The sequence below is a fragment of the Larimichthys crocea genome, chromosome XVI, assembly GCF_000972845.2.
Source record: "Larimichthys crocea isolate SSNF chromosome XVI, L_crocea_2.0, whole genome shotgun sequence".
NCBI lineage: Eukaryota > Metazoa > Chordata > Actinopteri > Sciaenidae > Larimichthys > Larimichthys crocea.
Genome location: NC_040026.1, coordinates 21,344,221 through 21,364,365, shown reverse-complemented (window position 1 = coordinate 21,364,365; position 20,145 = coordinate 21,344,221). Strand labels below are relative to the sequence as shown.

The 20,145-nt window shown below is 43.8% G+C and overlaps 1 protein-coding gene across 2 annotated transcripts in view; it reads right to left on the bottom strand.

The window, feature by feature from the left end:
* The window catches only part of LOC109139384 (leucine zipper putative tumor suppressor 2 homolog), a 28,975-nt gene extending 13,082 nt beyond the window's left edge, over positions 1-15,893 (bottom strand). The window contains exons 1-2 of one of the 2 annotated variants that reach the window (XM_019262831.2): positions 15,676-15,893; positions 2,977-3,101 (exon numbers count right to left, since the gene is read on the bottom strand). The gene's annotated coding sequence lies outside the window, so the exon portion shown is untranslated. Of the gene's footprint in view, positions 1-23; positions 181-2,976; positions 3,102-15,675 lie in introns of those variants that run through there. The other variant, XM_019262833.2, reaches the window with a different exon arrangement.
* Between the last annotated feature and the right edge of the window lie 4,252 nt (positions 15,894-20,145).

Genomic DNA, 20,145 nt, shown 5'->3' with positions numbered 1-20,145 from the left:
TTCCTCCCCTCAGAGTTTCTTACCCCAGTTCGTCGCCTGCATATCTGCTCGGGCGTCTGAGCAGCTCCTTCTTATCGTCCGGCCTCGGCTCCTTCAGTGTCTCAAACATTCACTATGTTCTCCTGGATGTTTGGCTCCGTTTCTCACCAAGTCTCCTGAGGAAAACTTCCCTAACCCCCTCAAAAAAAAGTCTCAAGCCAAATGCCGCCAATGTGAATGGGAGCACAGTCCCCTCCCCTCCGCTACCTCCCACCTCCTCCTCCTCCTCTTCAGCCCAGCCTCTCTATGACAGATACACCTCCTCTCTCTCTGGCCCACTCCTCCTCTTCCATTTCCTTTGACCAAAAGAAACTACACTCTGTAAAGTCCTCTGCTGCCTTTGTCAGGCGGTAAAAAGAAGAGAAAAGGGGAAAGAAACAGAACGCCGGGGAAAGGCGAGCTGTCAGTTAAAAAACCTTTCTACCTTCTCTGCACGTTTCAAGTAGAAAGTGAGGGAGAGGAAAAAAAGAAAGCAGAGCTGCATGAGGACATCATCTCACTTTAAAAAACAAACAAGAAAAAAATCTGGGTTTGCTTTATTGATTTCAGCCTTTTCATCTGTCAAAATCAGAGTTTATTCGAGGCAAAACTAAAGAAGATGTGAGCGAGTAAGAGGGAGAATAATAAGAGGTGAAACTGGTGCGAGCTGAACAATGGAGAGCATGAAACTCTTCATCAAACACTGCCTCGCATCCGTGAATCTGAACTAAAACAACACAAATAATTAAAGAAGACGTCACTGAGTTAAAGGAGATCAAGGATCAACGAAGACGAGGTGATCCCGAACATTTTAGGAGCCAGAGCTGATGTACGTATGTCTTCAACATCCCATAACAATGATGAATTTAACAAGAACGTGATGGCAAGAAGGTAAACATCTCCACTGATGCTGTCCATAAATATAGTGTGACAAATTAGGTTTAACGTCATGGAAATCTGGCCACATGGGGGCAGCACAACGAGCTGTAAACCAACGACAAATATGCGATGTTGGCCATCATTGGTGGACTTGAGGCGGGCCGAATGACGCCTGTGTGCTCTAATAAGCCATCTGTAACCACACCCACCTGTCAATCAAAGCATCCACGCTCTTAATCCTGCATAACTTTAAGCCTTAATATAATGTGAACAGGTGAGTTGTATATAAATTCACCCTCAGTACAGTTGTCATGAACGGGGAAATAAGCTACAGAGACCAAAATTGTTTTTTGTACCAGGCTGTAAACATTTTTATTTCTGCTGTCTAACATGGGGACTTATGGAGACTGACTCACTTCTGGAGCCAGCCTCAAGTGGACGACAAGAGGAACTGCAGTTTTCCACTTGGCGTACACACACAACACTGACATCAGCTGCTTCGAGTTTTTCCCTGAGGGCTTCAGCTAACGTTGGATATTCACGTGTTAATTTGTGCCCTCGAGTCTGAAACATCTCTGATAGAATATTTCACTGAAGTGTAATAAACAGAGTCTCTGACATGCTGAGTAACAACTCCATCAGCTTCCAGAAGGCTTCTCTCTCTCGTGACATTCAGCTCTTTGCCTTGACCTGTAATCCGCCATCTGGCTGAAATGAATTAAAATAAAAGAAACAACGGGACGAGATGGTGAAGTCGGAGCTCAGCTGCTCGGCTCCCAGATGAAGAGAGGGGTAAAGTAGGGTACGAGAAGTAGGCTATGCCCTGCCTCAGCCTTACACACACACACAAACACAGATCTGTCCCTCTCCCTTTCTCTTTTCAACTCCCCTCTCTCGCTTCTCCTATAACTGGGTCACGCTGGTAGGCATGAAGTTTGTCCTTCAAGCAATGAGACGTCGGGGAGGGAGTTCAAGGGCATTCTTGGTCACGTCTCCATGGGAGGTCTGGAGAACACTGAATATGCCACAAGCGAAGTCCCGTCCCGCTGCAGCCAAACGCCACAGAAACCACTCTCAGCTAGAGTCCAAGATTGGACGACAAACACCATCAATCAGCCACCCCGAGGCCACCAGTGCTGGGATAAAGAGGCAGGCTGCAAATCACCTCTGTGAATGCCACCATTAACACTACCTCTTTATAGGCTAGAGGGTGGGAGGGGGCTTAACATGACTCAGCCCCTTTTGAAGGGAGCTGATTTAGAGGCGACTCGGCGGCTTCCTTCGCTGTCTGCAGGACGGTGAAGAGAAAAACCAGGGAATTACAGTAAAAATCCAGTTAAAGCAAATATCTCCAGTGTGGCTTTGCAGGAATATTGGGTGCATCTGTTTGGTGGTTTATCCTCTTCGGCAATATAAAGTTGAGAGATGCACAAAACATTTCTGGTGAACGTTGAAAGTGGCTGCAGTTCTACTTTATCTGTATCAATAGTGGACACCCAGCAGGTGATCATCCATCATGAGCCCAGCTGCCATCTCTCTGCGGTCCGTCATCTTTTTTTCATAACAACACATCACGTCTGGGACAAAAAGCTAGGCCATCCATCAATGTCTGCGCTGCCTCTGCGTGGGGACATCACTCCCTCTGGACGCTGCAGCTAAAACTAGCCGTGACCAGGCGGCCCTTTGGACCGCTTACTTCCAAAATAATACACGGCGGCAGCAGGGGGGTGGGGCGGTTCGTCGGTTTTAGACACAAATGAGGAGACGGGCGAGGGAGGGGGAGCTCTGATTGAAATAACTACTCATAGTAAGTCATAAATCCACAGAAATTAGATGGTTGTATTCCGTTGGCGGGGACCCGACTTAGTCACGCTGTATAATGTGCCAAAGAGATTAGGGTTACGCCTCCGGCTCTGGAATTACAGCAAAACTCCAGCCATGATTAATCTGTTGCTGACTCCCACGCAGCGGGAGCGTGCTAATATCCACACATAGTAGGATGCACGGTGTAAAGTGTGTGACAGGCTGCAGCCAACGTCAAGGAGTGAGTGTAGACTTCAAGTTTCAGCGTCCACTTACCTGTCAATGACGCCCTGTCTTCAGCTTCTGGAGGCCTTAGAAAAGCATGGGGCACGGGTCGGTCAAGCATCCCAGGATTTCACACCGGTGAGCAGATCTTCGTTCCTCTCTCGCAGTTTTTTTTTCTGCACAAAAAGCAAAAGAATGCATGTTGTTGAATCAGCAGAAGAGAAGCAGTGTGTGTGAGACAGAGAGAGCTGGAAAACCTGAAATGTGACAAGTGTGTTTATAGAAGTCAGCGAAAAAGAGGAAAATCTGAGTCATGACGGCAAAAAAGCTTCACATGGAGGAAGGTTGAGACAGAGGGGGATTTTCCATGTCAACAGGAGTGAAGAGCGAGCCCGAGCCCAGCGCCCTGTTCACCAAACTGCCCTGAGTACAGTAAAAACCTTACTGTTGACTCTTAACATGTTTGTGGATCGCCACAGTGGTCTGCGGGTTCTTGTCATTGTCTGCGGTCACACGGCGTTTAAACCAAAAAAAGACAAACACGGTGAACAAACCTGCGCTGCAGAAATGAAATAAGAAAAAAAACCTTAATAAAACATTTGGATCAGATTCTAGGTGAGAAGGACACACTGCCACCATCTGGAAAGGAGCGCAGAGTCCATCTGCAAATCATTAAACTGACGCACTCGCGGTAAAGAAATATTTAAGTTTAAAGTAGAACAGCATGAGAGAGGACGACGAGAAGGTGAGTCCAGCAGACAGCCAGACGTTGTTTCAGTCATGATTACGTTTGGCACCATCGTGCTTTCATCAAACAATATCGTGTCGAGCTGAAGGAACGTCTGAAATAACAAGTCAGCACACGGTGCTGGAGAAGTTTCAACTTCAGGTCTGCAGGATTCAGTCTCTCCTCTTTTCAAGGTGTCCTTCCTTGCTCATGTTAAGGTATAATTGAATTTCAGAAATATCTGCAGAACCGAAGCGTTGGGCGATTTGTCGGCTGTCAGCCGGAGATCACATTTCCAGAGATGTGCAATAAACTTTTGCATTATGAATCTTCTTGACCTGAATGTGCTCGTATCACAATTTGCATTAAAACCAGTGACAGCCAACAAAGGAACATCTTTAACCGGTGAATCACTAATTAAACGTAATAAATGTATCAGAGGTGAGAACGAAAACACTACACACGCCTAAGATGTAGATCACTGGATGTTTTCTGGTCACATTCCAATTTGATTGTTTGATTGGCAGCCTCAAAAACAGTTAATGGATGTTTTAATTAATTAATTAATTGGTGGCCTTCATGGTGCTGCAGTGGTTAACAGTTGAGATAATCAGGTACAAACGTGAACGTGTTATTGATCTCCTGAACGAGCTGTCAAGAAAACTAACAAGTTTATTTCCCAGACGGCTAAACCATTAAAAGGTTAGAGCACAGGCTGATAAACAAAGTTGTTTTTGTGAATATGTCTTGGATGCAGGTCCAATAAAAACTAATTTAGAGGATTGGCAGAGGCATGCAGCCTCTGAACACTCTAGTAATGAAAACTGAGGGGAGATAGCAGCGGCCTGGATGAGTTTAAACAGAGGTCCTGTTGTAGCAGCTAACTGGTTAATGTGCATCCTGTTTTATCAGCAGCAGCATCAGGGAGGGATGTTTGCTAAAATTAACGTTACCAACCAACCGCCTGCAGGGTCAGCGCCACTGTACGGGCTTTATTTAAAGCTAAACAGACCTGCAGCTCTTCCCACTGTGTCAAACATACTGTATTAGTATGTTACAGGCGGGAGGGGAAGTGCTGAGGCGACTGTGGCTTCCCACATGTAATGTAGCTCCATCCAGATGGCCTTTAAATGCTGCACCGTGACGGTGCCAAGCCATACTCAAGTAATGCCTCAATAGTTATTTGTTTTAAAGACAGATAATCAACCGATAGATCATAAACTTTACTTTAGAGGGCCGCTCCGCTCAGCTGCTACTCCACATTAAAAGGGATAGACCTCAGAGAGCAGAGGACGCCGCTGTGATTTCCATTTCATTCAAACCTTTCATTCGAACCTTCAAAGACAGCCCGACAAACCTCGCTGTGACATCTTACCTGACCCACAAATCAATCAACAATCAATGCAGAGATGAGAAGTCTCCAGCTCTTCACCATCGGAAAGCAAAGACATTTTATCTGTGAGGGAGAGTCGACTTTACAAGAACTCGTACGAGGTTTCTTTGAAGCGCTTTTATGACAGTTCAAAGCAGGTAACACACGAGCAGTGTGTTGAAATGGTGATTGATTGAACAGGTGACCAAGGCTCATTTAAAGAAGGTTTAATGTCCTACGTGCTTCTTTACAATAACGATAAACTAATCAGCTAATAATTGGACAGGTGCCAGTCTGTTTTTTCCACTAACGTGTCGTGTGGACTGCGTGCATGCGAGAACGTGGTGAAGCTGAAGGTCAAGGTGATATTCTAAGAATACCACATTCAGCCTCAATGTAAGAGATATAAGATGTTTGAGAAAGAGTCTCCCGACATCCACTGCAGGGACCAAATTATTATAAGTGTCACACCTGAGAAGGACTTAAAAAAAAAAAAAAAGACATTAAAATATCATTTCAACCACTTTCAGAGAGCCCGAAAGGAGAGAGAGCGAGTATGAGAGTGAGATAAGTCCGCAGTCCGAATATTTGGGCCAATTCAGTTGATTTCATCTACTCTACTTAACATCGTGTCTATTTACCAAATAAAATCCACCTCCTCCTGCCTCCTTCACCTTTTCACACTATTCAGACTTCTGTGCATGCCAAATAGAGTAACAAGGATCTTCTCACATTGCTCCCGTGCCTCTGAACATCAAGTAAGAAAGAATTACGGTTCACGCCTCGGTGTTTCAAAGAAAGTTAAATGTCTTCTCTGCTCTGGCAGTGCCTGACGAGACAGATGACAGAACACAGATTTAGATTTCAGGAGAGCCGTGGGAGTCAGTGTCCCGACAGAGAAAATGTAAGATTAAGCCTGTTTGGACAAAAATAATCTAAATCTATCACAACAGCACGATTTGTCGCAGCTATTTTGTCATGATTAAAAGTGAGGATTACTTTAATTACCGAGTATAATAACTTACGCATGAGTCGACAAGCTGTGGAAAAACTTGAGTCTCGACTGCTCCGGGTACCTGGGGGCGGCTGCAAAGCCGTAAACACTGACACATCATCAGACATGGCATTAGCATTCGGAGTTGTGTTTTGCAACTCCTGAGGGAAATGTCTAGCTTTCAGGCTAATGAATGCTACACCGTTTTCACCAGCTAGTAGCTTCAATGCCTGTTTGCCTTTGGTGCTGGACATTTAGTAGGTTTTTAGAGCACAGCTGCCTGTTACGACTGGACGCGACACTGATGAGACTGTGCTGCCTGATTAATTTAAAACAATCATCACAGGCAGATTTATGGTGCAAAAAACACGTGGATCTCATGAACACACGTCACATTTAACGCCTGGTTATAATCACGAACGTCTAATATTAGTTTGTGCATGTGAGAGTGTCATGGCATGCAGGAAGGAAATAAAATTTAGATATCTACGGGGATGGGCAGCGTAGTAGAGAAGCAGAAATGAGTTACAGTGTTTGCCAGGCATGTGAACACACACACTAACACAGCTAGTGGACTATTAAGGAACAGGGTGGCGGCCCACTTCTTCCCTATGCAAACACTGCCACCACACAACACTTGGGTTTATTATTCCAGCATTCAGCCGTGTGCCAAAGGTTCCAGACAAGTTAACAAACGGCATCAGAGACGGAGGAACCAACACGCCCTGAACAAAGGCCGCTGAGAAAACAGGGAAGTGATGTCGCACAAAGACAGAGCAACATGTTGACAACGCCGTGCTCTGACTGCATGGATGTCAGAGAAGACTGGACGCCTGTGTGCGGAGATCGTACAGCTGTTTGTTTTATAGAAGACAAAGTGGGCAGAGGGCGGGAAGTCAATCCGCTGGGAAAACTGGCATGTCTGCCTTGTTTGGACAAGCGAGAAGATGGCCTCGCATTCCATGTTAAACAGCACGAAAATCTCTCATTTAGGAATCGTCCAGGCCAAAACCTCAAACATCCTCCCACGTTTTGGAAAGAAAACTCGCGTCCTGTACCGCTGATCCGCTGAGACCGACGACAAGGAGGAAACGAGCAAGGACCAGGAGTGCAGCTGTCAGTGAAGAGGTGGAAGAAATGTGAAATAAGATTAAAAATAAAGCTGAACATGAATCTAACTGGACTGTTGGAGAAAGAAAAGAGAAAACACCCATATTTCAATGTTCAAAGTTGTCTTTCAGTCTGAAAACACCTGTGAACAAGAGACTAAACTATACGTGTAAATCAAAAACTTTTAATCCATTTTAAACTTTGAACAAATGATAATAATAGAAATGATAACATCACATCTTTATTCCACAGATCACCTGTTGGGTTGTTCCTATACTCGAGCGACCTCCATGACAACTAAGCAAACTCCATCTGTTGTTGAAGGCTCTTATAAAAATAAGTGAGTGTATCTCGAGGGGTTCTTTTCGTGAAACTCTAGAAATAGAGTTGATCTAAAGTAATTATCACTCAGTAGGTAAGCAAATTGTTGGCGTAAATTGTAGATAAGAATGGATAAACGTGACAGACAAGTTATTTACTGTAGAGCATCTTTAATTTAGTGTCTAAGCATAGAGTTTATATCATGTTTATATGTTTGTTTGTTTTTTATTTTTGGATTTATAAATATAAGTAAGCTTAACCTTGCAAGGCAGCTCGACTCGTGACAGCTTCAGGCTGTGTGCTTGCCTCCAAACACCAAACCAATCAGCGTCCTATGAGGAACTACGGCAGGTACGGCATGATGTTGTGTGTGTCACAATGGCGGCTGCAGAAGAGGTAATTGTAGATATCTGAACTGGTGAGTATTTCTTCAGAGCGTCGCTGAAGGTGTTTTCGCTCTTCTCTGATCGGTTAAGCGCTCACTCAAACTACCTCCAGCGACGGTTAGGAGGTTAAAGGAAGCCTGCAGGGGAAGGTTATCTAAACCCAAGAGATAAAAATAAGCCAGACAGAAAGAGTCAACAACAGGCAGCCTTGACTGTTTCTGTTGAGCGTGGATGGGTGGTTGAACTGTGCATTGTTTGAATAGTCGTCATCCCCCGTCCTCTCCGAGTGCGCAGGCAGGACTGACAGCTCTCCACGTCAGTTACTTCAGATCCATTCTGCCTGTGCGAGTCCTTATGCAACGCTGTGACGCAGCTACCGCCCCCAACCGTGCATCCCACCGCCCACGTAGCTTCTGATCCGCACCCTCGTTATTCCCTGCCACCTCTTCACCTCGCAGTCTGCCTGCCTGCCTCCCACCACACGGTCAGCCTCTCCACTTAACTTCAGCACTGTGTGTGTTTTTGTGCGTTTAATAGAGAGTGTGTTTGTGTGTCGTCTCATCTCGCGGACTCTTAGAAGGATGATAATCAGGCCAGGAATCACAGAGAGAGAGGGAGAGGAGAAATGTATTTAAAAATATCCAAACAACCAACCTCAGGGAGGGTCGTCCCACTTACACGCCTCCAAACTGCAAGACAACTAAGCGAAGACGACGGGAAAGGGAAAAAGATGGAGACAAAACAACCAAACAGCAACTCCCTGAGTTCAGGACTGATATCACAGCTCTAAACTTAAACCAACAAAGAACACGGGATGAAATATTACTCTGGGTTTCAAACTGAAATGAAAAAGCCATGTTTGGTTTGGACATATTAGAGTAATTGTTGGCTGAAAGTGAACAAAGAGGTTGAAAGTCGAGAAAAACTGAAGTAAATATTGGAACAGAGAAAGGATAATTGTCATTTTTAAAACTTGTTTTCATTATTTTGGCCATTCTTTGTATCATTTACGATACATCTGTACTCATCAACTATCAAGACGTCACTACAGCAAACCTCAGGCAGAAACATGAGTAGTCAGATGATGAGAGGTTTCAGTCGATAATCCCTCATTGCACAAGAAAACTGCACGCATGACTGCAGCGAGTTGAAGTTCAGACGTTTGTCATCACTGACTGTGTAGTTTGTCTTATGCAAAGCGAGTGCATCACTATGCAAATGACTTCAGTATCTGTGAGCAATGAATCACTGCTACTGATTGGTTTGACAAAGGTGATTCAGGATAGTCGGTCCAGTTCAAAAATTCATCGTTGGAGGTGAGTTCGTACATGTAGTGTCTACGTTGAGTCAAAGACGAAGCAAAGACGAATAATAAGTTTGGTTAAACCCCGCCTGACTTCTGTTTAACAATGTTGCCATAAAAACAAAGACCCACGTTGATAACACGATGCAGGAATGTGTTTTTTTTGTCTTTTTCTGTTGGGGAAAATGTCCAATCCAACACACAGCTTCACTACAAATCGCTGACCTGTTTGTCTGTTTCTGTGGTTTCTCGTGTTTTCCGACCACCGTCAGAGAGAACGGCTGTGGGCTACACCACAGTCTGAAGGTGTGAGATGGATCACAGCAGGACGCCAGGCGGCTGACATAGCTAAGGAGTTACATGAGTGGGGAAAAAAAAGAGTGGTAGTGAAACGGGAGATTGAGTGTGAGAGCAACAAGGGAATGAAAAAGTCTCCGAGCTTGTGCTGTACATCGACACATATGGGCCTCCCTGCAGCAGCTGTGAATGTCATGATCACGCTAACTACCGCTGCAATCACAGCTGCTCGTGGGAAAAGCGCCTGTTCTTCTTTTTCCGTGTGGTTTTTTAACACGTGTAATCATCCACAAGTGACAACAGATGATGCAACACACACTCCGTGTAAATGCCATGTGAAAAATGTTTTTGCTGTAAACTCAGACTTGGGACTGAAGCCAAACAAAACTGTGCCCACATTCTCTGACTAACTCTGACGTCTGAAAGAATGTAATCCAACACTGTGCTTCTCTCTGCAGCAGTCAGGGAAATATTGGATCATTCTGAAGGCTGCACATCGGAGCTTTGAGCCGAACAACAACAAGCCTGGTAACATTTGGTCAGCAGCACTAAACACAACATACACCTGAGGCTCGGAGGGATGTCATTGGTTTTATAGGTATTGGATCATATGAGTGTTGGACAAACTAATGACCAAAGTCAACAGGATCAACCAACCGTCCAACCGATCCATCCAACAGGCATTATTAGAAATCCAATTCAAGCACCTCTGATTGGATAGTAGTCATTGCCTTCATTGGTTGGGTTGGTTCTGGTCATGGGTCAGGTGGAGAATTCGACAACCAGCGGCAGAGTCTTCACGAAGAAGACCCAAAATGACTGCACCTCAAGAGACACTGTGGTCATCGGACCATCACCATTCTCAACAACACTGTGTCTGCTATTCAGGTTTCTAGGATCCACGTTCTCCCAGGACCTAAAGTCAGAGTCCAACACCGACATCATCATCAAGAAGGCCCAGCAGAGGATGTACGTCCTGCACCAGCTCAGGAAGCTCAACCTGCTTACTGCTGATCCAGTTCTACACCGACATTATTCAGTCTGTTCTCTGTATAACGGACAAATCACTGGTGCCAACCTGCTCTCCATTCAGGACTTATCCAGAGTCAGGAAACAGGCACAGCAGATCCATCACACGCCGGACACAACCAGTACGCCAAAACAACAGACACAACAGTTTCTGACACTCTGACAGAGCCGGTGTAGTACAAGTTATTCAAAGACAGTGTTAAGTTAGCCCAGGTAAGAAGTGCTTTCCCCTCCAAGGACACTTTTCCCTCAGTCACTAAGTGATGTCAATGACGGCGACTTTGTTCTGTGAAGGCAGCAAAGTCCAGCCATTCTGGCATCTTATCAGGTCTGTTTACAAAACTGTAAATCTAATCAGTGCCGCGGCCGTTCCTTGGGACTCATTCTTAAAGTGGCTGCAGGAAAAGATGCGGTGACGTGGGTCAACTCTGAGAAAAGAAAAAAAAAGGAGGCACGCGTATGGGAGAGAGTTTAAAAATGAATGTGGTTATTAGAAGTGGAGCAGTGATTGATTAAAGAGATGCAGGAGAGCTCCAATTTCTATTTCTCCACACAGCTTATTAGAAATTTACAGGAAGCAGGGTGCTTTTATTGTTTCACAGTCATCAGTATTCAAGGAGCAAACGCTGTGCTGTTTGTAGAATAAAAAGCAGTACTGGGTCGTCACTTCCACTTTCCATCTCGTTCTAGATATAAAAACATTTCTGAACTTTCCTGAGTCAAATTTATCCCGGACAGGGCAAGTAGACGAGACTGCACTGTGGCAAAGTTTCAAAAATCAACTGTGACAGGTGACACAAGCTAGACTCTGCTAAATTCTTCATAAAGGAGATTAAGACGCTGTCAATTAGGAGTAAAAATCGGTTACAGAGTATGCACTTGTTTCTTTGGGTGACATAATTATCGAACTGGTGAAGCAGGAGAGAAAGTTCCAGTGTTCTCTAAGAACAGTAAATTCTGGCAAAAAAGTTTTGGAAGACTGTGGCTGGCTTTCGACATTTTAAAATATGGATGGTGCTTGTTTTGGTACCGTGGTCCATTTACATTGAAATGGGGCCATTAGTCAAAGTGCCAGCAAAGGAGGTGACAAAATATGGCAATCTCAGAGGTAAGAGATGTCCACAGATTAATGGTCGCTGTACTCTGCGGCTGAAAATTGGGACAAAGTAAAAATCACATGAGGTTTGAGCAGAGAGGACTAAGTGGGAGGCCTGTCGGTGTGTGTGTGTGTGTGTGTGTGTGTGTGTGTGTGTGTGTGTCATGCATCTGTCGTTAAATTCTCTAAATACTTTTCCTCGATATTCTTCAAACAATCATAATCACTGCACGGGCCAGGCTGGCTACGAACACCAAAACCAATGCCGGGGAAGAGATAAGGTCACAAGCCCTCCAGAGGATGAGAAGGAGGGTGGTCGAATGTCTTTTTTTGTCCAACAACCAGTCTAAAAGCCGAATATATTCAGTTTATTCAATGATTGTTTTGTGACATGAGACTACACGGATCTGTTTTCACAATACTGTATCATGTACCGCATTAAGTGTCTGACCACTAGGGGTCGTCGTTGTTGTTGTCGTTGTTGTTTCAGAGAAGACTGCTGGACGATGTAAACAACGCTGGGACCAAAATAATAGAAAAGAAAACGCGTGTTGCCTCACGGACACAGACTTTGGAGTTTTTACGGTAAAAAAAAACAGCTGTGGTTGCCAGAATATTACCGTGATAAATAGGATACTAGGATATTAGTATTGTTGATATCACGTATAAGTTTGGCGTTGTATTCCATATATAAAATATTTGTATATTTTTTGGTGCCAAACCATGACGGTAAAAGACCGTAAAATATGGCATTGAATATTCCAGTGTTTTACTGTGCAGTTAACATAAAATACGACTTTATTCTGTAGAAATTCCCTTAAAATGTCGTATAAATAAAAGGATTTGAAATATTTCATGACATATTTTACGGTCTTTTACCGTCATGGTTTGGCAGTTTTTCACTATAAAATCCACAGACGTTAGTCACAGTGCAGGTAGGTTTTTAAAACGAGTCACCAGTTCTTGTTGACAAGAAGAACGTGAACTTGCCCTCATGGTAGTTACAGACACATGGACTGATCTGATCTGATCATCCTGTCAGCATAAAACTTATCTTGTGTTCCACACGGGTTCGAGGAAACGCTAGAAGCTAGATGAAAATCTCTTTGGTTCATATTCTAAAGAAAGAAGAGGATGACTCACGGCGAAGGCCGACCGCGCTCGCTTTGTTTTGTCAACATGCAGCATGTGTTGTGGATTCAGCATAGTGCCTCAGTTTTTCTACAGCGACGCTGTAACTACACCATGAAATCCCCGTGACAGACACAAATAAAGACGCAGCTAGTCTTCCTTCAGCACAATTAAATATGAAGTCTTCATTTCTTTCACTGGTGATGTTTTCCCGCTTCAGTCCTGCACAGACTAAACAGAAATAAGCCAGTAGACTATTTTTGCATCATGGCTCATTGTTTGAAAAGTCCCAGAATCATTATTTCAGACTGTTTTTGAATACCGTGGTGTGGGAAACTGTGCAACATCAGTAATTACAGTAAGCAACCAGCGACAGGAGAGTAAAGTCAACACAATGACACACTACGCAAACAAAGAAGACCACAAAATACTACATCGACATTTCATTTGACATGTTGGGCCCTGAGGAAAGCTAAGAAACATAACAGTCTTCATGTTGCCTGACAGCAAAACACCTCCCACTGTGTTCCCATTGTTGTCCTGCCTCCTAAAGTTTCTCTTTTCTGTTTGTTCTGTGAGGAGACGGTTTGTGTAGCCGAACGCAAAGAATGGAGGGACTTGACCTTCGCTTTACAAACCGCTCAAGGGCAATACGCGCCGCAGCACGACCGCGAGGTATCGCTTACAGAAAACACATTATCTATTATGAAACTCAACCGCACAGACTAATAAACACTCCACAAAGTCAAACCAGAAACCAACAAGGTGCGTTCCTACAGATAGATAATTAAAAAGACCAAACACACACACACAAGCATGTACTTTATGCACACACTCTCCAAACACAACACTCCTTACAGCTGTTTCAACCGTCAGCACATGCTGTACCTCAAGGCTGTCCGTACAGTAACGTCACGTGAAAGAGGTGAGACACCTCTCAGAGTCTTTTCCACTTCTGATTCTGATTATGCAAAGTCGTCAGAGAGGAGGTGAGCGAGAAACGAGTCTGACATCCACATTAAATGAAACCTCACAATCTTATTTTCAGAGTTTTGACAGTGATTTATATCCGCTGTGAGGAGTTTACACACAACAAAGTAACCGAACAGGCAACACGGGGGAAGAAAAGCTTTATCCAGATGATCTAATCCAGTTTATTTGGAGGTTAAACTGTAAGTGAGCTCACCTGAAATGTTTAATAATCTCTCTGTGCGTGCACGATTATGGTAAATACAGCAGGTCAAAGTTGAAGCAGGAGGTCTTTAAAAGCTGTGAAGCAGACAGTTTGGACTAAAGCAGAAGTATACTTCAGTTAGGTGGTTAAATCTGCTACAGATTTGTGAGGCTCGATGTCTTATTGAAGAATTTATCCCCTTTGAGTCGTAGCTCTTGAAAAGGAGGTTTATTGGCAGAATAAGACAGAGATTGAACATGAACTCACTGGCTCTAAAAAAAAGGGGCCTTCGCAGCCACCACAGCTTCTCCTTTCCACTTGATACAGGTGTCAAGTGATCAAACTCTTTGTTTTAACTTCTCTGTTTCCCCACTTCTGATGGCGTAACTGAGAAATAAATGAAAAAGATGTTTACATTCCCGTCATGTACGGGCCAGAGCTCCGCAGGGATGCGAACACCCTGATCTGCTGACGAAGCAGCTCCTCCGAGGGAAGGGTTGCCATGTGCTTATAAAAATCACTTGAGAAATGATCAATGCAAATAAACACGCACACCTCCTATCGTCAGGGCTCACAGTACGGCCTTTTTTGCAAGCTGGCTGAGGCAAGCAGCTCCCCGAGACGTGAATATCCTGCTGATCGCTTTATTTGCTTTTCTTTGTCATCGCTTCTTGTCCTTTTGTTTACAGACGCGTACCAAAAAAGTTAGTCAGAATGAGCACACTTGGGAGTCCTCCTGGTTATAAACACACCACAGAGCTGCCATATATCCCTCTCTCTTTAAACAGAGATCCAGCTCGCCCGACAAGCCGACTTCTGTGTGTGAAACACTGACTTATATTCTTGTTTCTTCTGTGGCGGTGGGGTCTGGTGCTGCTGCTGTGAAAAGTGTCTCTGTGGAGGGAATGCCATTCATTTTAAGAATTCACATGTGTTATTGCTGCGCCCCCAAAGGCAGGTCAGCCAGTACTCGTGAACCACTTTTCTCTGGGCGAGAGAATAGACCACAGATTGTTTAGCGTTGTCACTGGGATGTCAAATTTCCCACCGTTCCCATAGACAATGAATGCTACAGTACAGAAGATTCAGACAAAGTTGCATTTTAAAAGCTCCAATTCATCCATTCATTCGTTCGTTCGTTGTCTTAGACCTAGATTACAAGTCCCACGTGATGCTGCTACAAGTTTCAGGACTCTTTTCTCAGAGATTTCCAGCTTTAACCGAGAAGAACAAACTGTGCCCAGACCAGAGAGAGAAATAAATCAGTCGCCTTCAAAGAAAACTATTTAAAAAAAATGATGAAAATAACTAAGTTAAAAAAAAAAAAAAGCAATAAAGTCCCATAGAGAGAGCCTGAGATAAGATTTGTTTTCCATGTTGATTTATGATGTGGAGCTGAAGCAGGGGCAGGAAATGAGTGTGGATATAGTTACTGCAGGAGGCACTTTGTTATGTCTAAACCCAGCCGACCTGCAAAAGCCTGATGCACACTTTGATAAAAAAGGAAACTGCGTTTTTCTTACTCAAACACAGGACCACAAACACCTCAGGGGGGGCTCCAGCACTGTAAAACACACACAGTGTATGTTTAAGGGGGTGCACTAATCAGAAGATCGACGGTTCGATCCCCGGCTCCCCCACAGGTGAAGCGAACACGGATTAATTAGCGTAACCTCGCACACCTGCGCGCAATAAGTTGATTTACATATTGAATTAAAGTCACAAAGTTACCCAGCAGACGTGTGGCCATCCAGCTGAACATGTTATTTTTTTATTTTAAGTTAAGTTACAGTAAAAAAAATGAACTCACCATGTAGGTTGTGGACAGTCCGAGGCTGCAGCTCTCTTTGTCTTTGTCCGTTTAAAACAGTCTCATCCACAAACTTTGTCGAAATGTGCGTGGGTTCACGTGAATACACGTTAAACGTGTTTCTGTGTCTCTGCTGCTTCGCTTCCTGCAGTCTGAACAGCACGCGCAGACAGGCTCGTGCTTGGAGAGCACGCGTAAAGCCAGCGAGAGGACTAACAGCTGCGTCCGCCTGCTGGATTTTCAAAATAAGATAGCCTACTTATTTTCCTCCAGACTTCCTCATAAGAAGTGGCAACCTTAGCTGCTGCAGGGAAACAATAAAAAAAAACTTTAGCAGCCCATTTGAGGCTGGCTGCAGTACGGTGTTCATTTTAGGACATCCTCGGATCTCAGACTCAGGTGTCAGACTCAAACGAAAAGGCATCAGAGTCGCCTAAAAGTCACTCGGAAAAACCTTTGTCATCCTCACACAAAACTGCCTCATCCTAAACGGCCTCATACTTAACGGCCTCATCCTAAACGGCCTCATCCTAAACGGCGTCATGTGCCTTTTCGTTTGAGTCTGACATCTGAAGATGTCCTAAAATAAACACTGTACTACAGAAGTGAGTGCGTCTACCATAAGACCCCATCTTAAAAAGTGCAGCCTGCGTGTTTGATAGCACTGCCTTTAATGATTTTTAACTTCCACGCGGTGAATTTCTTCTCACCCTGGGAGTCACACTCATTAAATGATTAAGGATCTTTGCACTTTGAGAAGCTCATTAAGACATTAAGATAAATAAAAGTAGACAGCAAATAACAAAAAACAGACAAAAAGAACCATAAAAGTACCAAATTACAAGAATACAACATTAAAAACAGGTTAAAAAAGAACAATGCAGTTGAATCAGATGGAAAAGGCAATTTTAAACATTTTAGATTAACCAGGGGGCGGAAGAAGAAGCAGCACATCCAACATGTTACATATTTTCTGAAACCTTCACATATACGTATAACGTAGTACAACTCACCTGAAGAAATGACGACAAAGTCAAATCAACACGTTTATAAAACAACATAAATAACTATAGAAGCCATGTAAGCTGCACAAAGAAGACCCTTCATGCTACGTTACATGCTTTTATTTTGAACACCAACTTGCTGGCTTCCTGTGTGTGAGGTACTTGACGCACCTGGACTGCACTCACTCACACACACACACACACACACACACACACACACACACTCTCTTACCCTACAAACACCAGTAGTAGCACACTGTGGACAATCTGCCCTAAAGCTCTCTGGGCCCAGTGGGGTCTACTATAATTAAACTACACCAACACCTGGGACAACTACTAATTTCTATGATATCTAATGAGGTACAGGTATTAAGAATACCACAAAGTTATGTCATAATTAGGGCCTCTTAAACACATTATAATATTGCGCAGCGTCTAATAATGACTGAATAAACTGAACCAGTGTGGTTGGGTTGTAAAGGGATTACAGAGGCCTACAGTACAATGCATTGTGATGAAGATAAAGTACCCTAGATTCCCAGCCTGTTCCAGCACAACCAGTTCTTTGCTCTGTATTCTAAATATGTAGAACAAGGTCGTACCTGACTAACCTCAACCCTTTCAGGCAAGCCTTTTCTGCTCCAGAGGAGTAAAACAAGGCTATACACAGTCCCACAGAGAGTTGTCTGTGAGGGTGAATGTCACCACATGGGCAAGAAATGAGATATGAAGCGTGGTAGTAATAGAAATTCCCTGTTTGCTTTGTCGTTTTTAGAGTCGAACTACGACTGCGACTGACCCCTCTGGTCCTACATATCATAAAAATACTTCTGGTGCCGTGCTTGAGTTGGTCACAGTTTTAATTTTACATGCAAAGCCACCATGTAGCAAAGCCCAGAATGATCATTAAAACATTTTTAGGTGCAATAAATAAAGGTACAAACATCACTGAGAGTCTGTGCAGGTCATTGGTCATAAACTAAACCTACCAGAGTTACCAAAGTTATTTGAAATCATCCTAATGGATGTGATCTTAACTCAACAGCACAAGTGACAGTCTCGTGGTGCTGTTAGATGAAAAAAATCACCAAAGTTATTACAATCAATCCTCTGGGGACCACGAATGTGTGCATAAAACTTCAGTAGTTGTTAGATATTTTAGTCTGCACCGGCCAGCTGAACAAACATCCCTCTAGCCGTGCTGCCAGTGCACAAAAAAAGAGTCATATAAACAAATAAAATGTTGCATATTTCGACTTGAAACAAGGATTTATTGATGCAATGAACACAAGAAAATGCAAAAAAAAAAAAAAAAACCTCTTGGGAACATTAGTCAAACATTAGCCCGACTTTTAAATTTCTTTCATAAACTTTCTGCACAGTTAATAAAATGAGCGTACTTCCCCAAACACACACACACATTCTGTGTGTACGTAACACATTCCCTAAGTTTTCCTTAATTTTCAAAGAGGTGAACTCCATTTCGTGAGGAAATTGGATTTGCTGAACTGGGCTGAGCTTTTTTTTTGTGAAGCTGGAGGGGCTCCAGCAATCAGGCCTGACGGGAATGGAGGAAAATTGTCCCACACTTATCTTGGCCACTAGAGAATTCGAGAAGAGTTGTTAGAGTAATTGATAATTGTGTGTGGGCTGAATGCAGCATGTCTATTGATAATGACTCTGAAACCTCTCAGTCTTCTTTCTCCTCTCTACTTCCAGCATTGGGACATCGTGTTCCCCCCGCTCTGCTATCTGCTCCTGGCTGGGCCGGGGTGTGCATGCCCAAGATGCCTATCATTGCCCAAAGCAGCCAGCCCCATCTGTAATTATGTTGTGTTGGCCGATAATGACCCCTCTGCTTCCACGGTCGAGCTCATTTTATTCATAAACATGCCGGATGGAGATAATTGGCGAAAAGTAATTGGTCAGCGACGTTGCAACTCATTGCACTAGATCTCCTCTATTCGAGAATCCATTTCCTGAATGTGAAACTGCAGCACTTTCCATTATGATACATTAGGAACGAGTAGAGGAAGCCAGGAAAATACATTTTTAAGGCTTCCCCGGGAACCCTATTATAGCATTCATGTACTTCATATTCCCATCTGTGCACTTTGCATTTGATTTACATGACATGTGGTATTTTCTCATTTTTTTGCTCGTCTTTGTGCACGGACCTCACATGTTTTCTTTGAGTTATTCACCACCTTCTCTCACCATGTGTGACTGCAGCAAGAGAAACAATAAAAAAATCTTACAGTCAGAGATAAAGAAGAGCCAATAAAAATATTACACCTGCAGAGAAACAAGCAAACACTCGCCGCGCCCAAGAGAATCCGACTGAAAGCTCAGCAAAGGAAGGAAATGAGTTTAACCGAAAACACGTTGCATGAATGTGACGTGAAGTAGAAGAGAGGGGAGGGGGGATAACTAGGTGGAATGACCTGCTGACACCTGAACCTAAAACACACACCGCCTGTTTCACCTTCACCTGCTGCTCACACAGTGCTGGGAGTCCAGAAGAGGAACAAACAAAGCCACGTATCATCGAGTGCTTCGTGCTCTCTGACCTGCCTCCAAGAGCAGTGACTCAGTGAGTGAGTGAAAAGGTTGTTACGACGTCTGCAGCAGAAGAAAAAATGCGTTTATTTCATCGAAAACAGATGTTTTCATGTGGCTGAGTGACACAACATCGACATCAATGTAAGGAGGGGTTCAGAATTTAAAGGATAATCCTGATTTATTACAACTTGTGTCCTCTCTTTATCGGCCCTCCTGTCAGTTGTGATGACGTTGAGCTAATTTCTAAGATCTGGGAACACGCAAAACACGTAAAAAACACAAGCAGCCTGATGAACAGGGAGGTCGTAAAGTTGTAACAGTTACAGCCAGTTGGCCTATAAACCGTGATGGACATTTACAACACTGACAGTTGGGATTCTAATTTCACAGTTCAGCTTCATTTTCTCCTCCGAATAAATGTCAGGGTTTGTTTAAAACCTGATTATCTGAGTGCTTGTGTTCCTTTGAAAACACATCCTCCAAATTAAATGAGAAAACCCGTAGTTTGTCCAGACTACAGCGGGAAGTGTAGAACTTATCTGACGACATCTGTCAGTGTCTTTGGTTGCAAAAGCCCGTGTGGAGAGCCTAGAACAACTTTTTATTGAAGTTATCTGCGTTCATATGCAGATGTCTGTGTTTTTACATATTAGCAGAAATGTGCCTTTTTGGTCTTTCCTGCATATCAAGTTGCTAATCAGACAGCAGAGGAAGTCTCTGTTATCCGTTTTCCGGATATTCGCTGCCAACACTGGAAGCCCGGAAACATCCGTCGTTGCCCCCACCCCAAAAAGAGGCGAACCCGGCGTCAGATGATGGCTGATGGTTTCCGAGGAACTTTGAGCTTTGAGTTAAAATCAGTGCTCTCTGCTCAGATTAGGGGACCTTTGGTTGTCATGGTCCC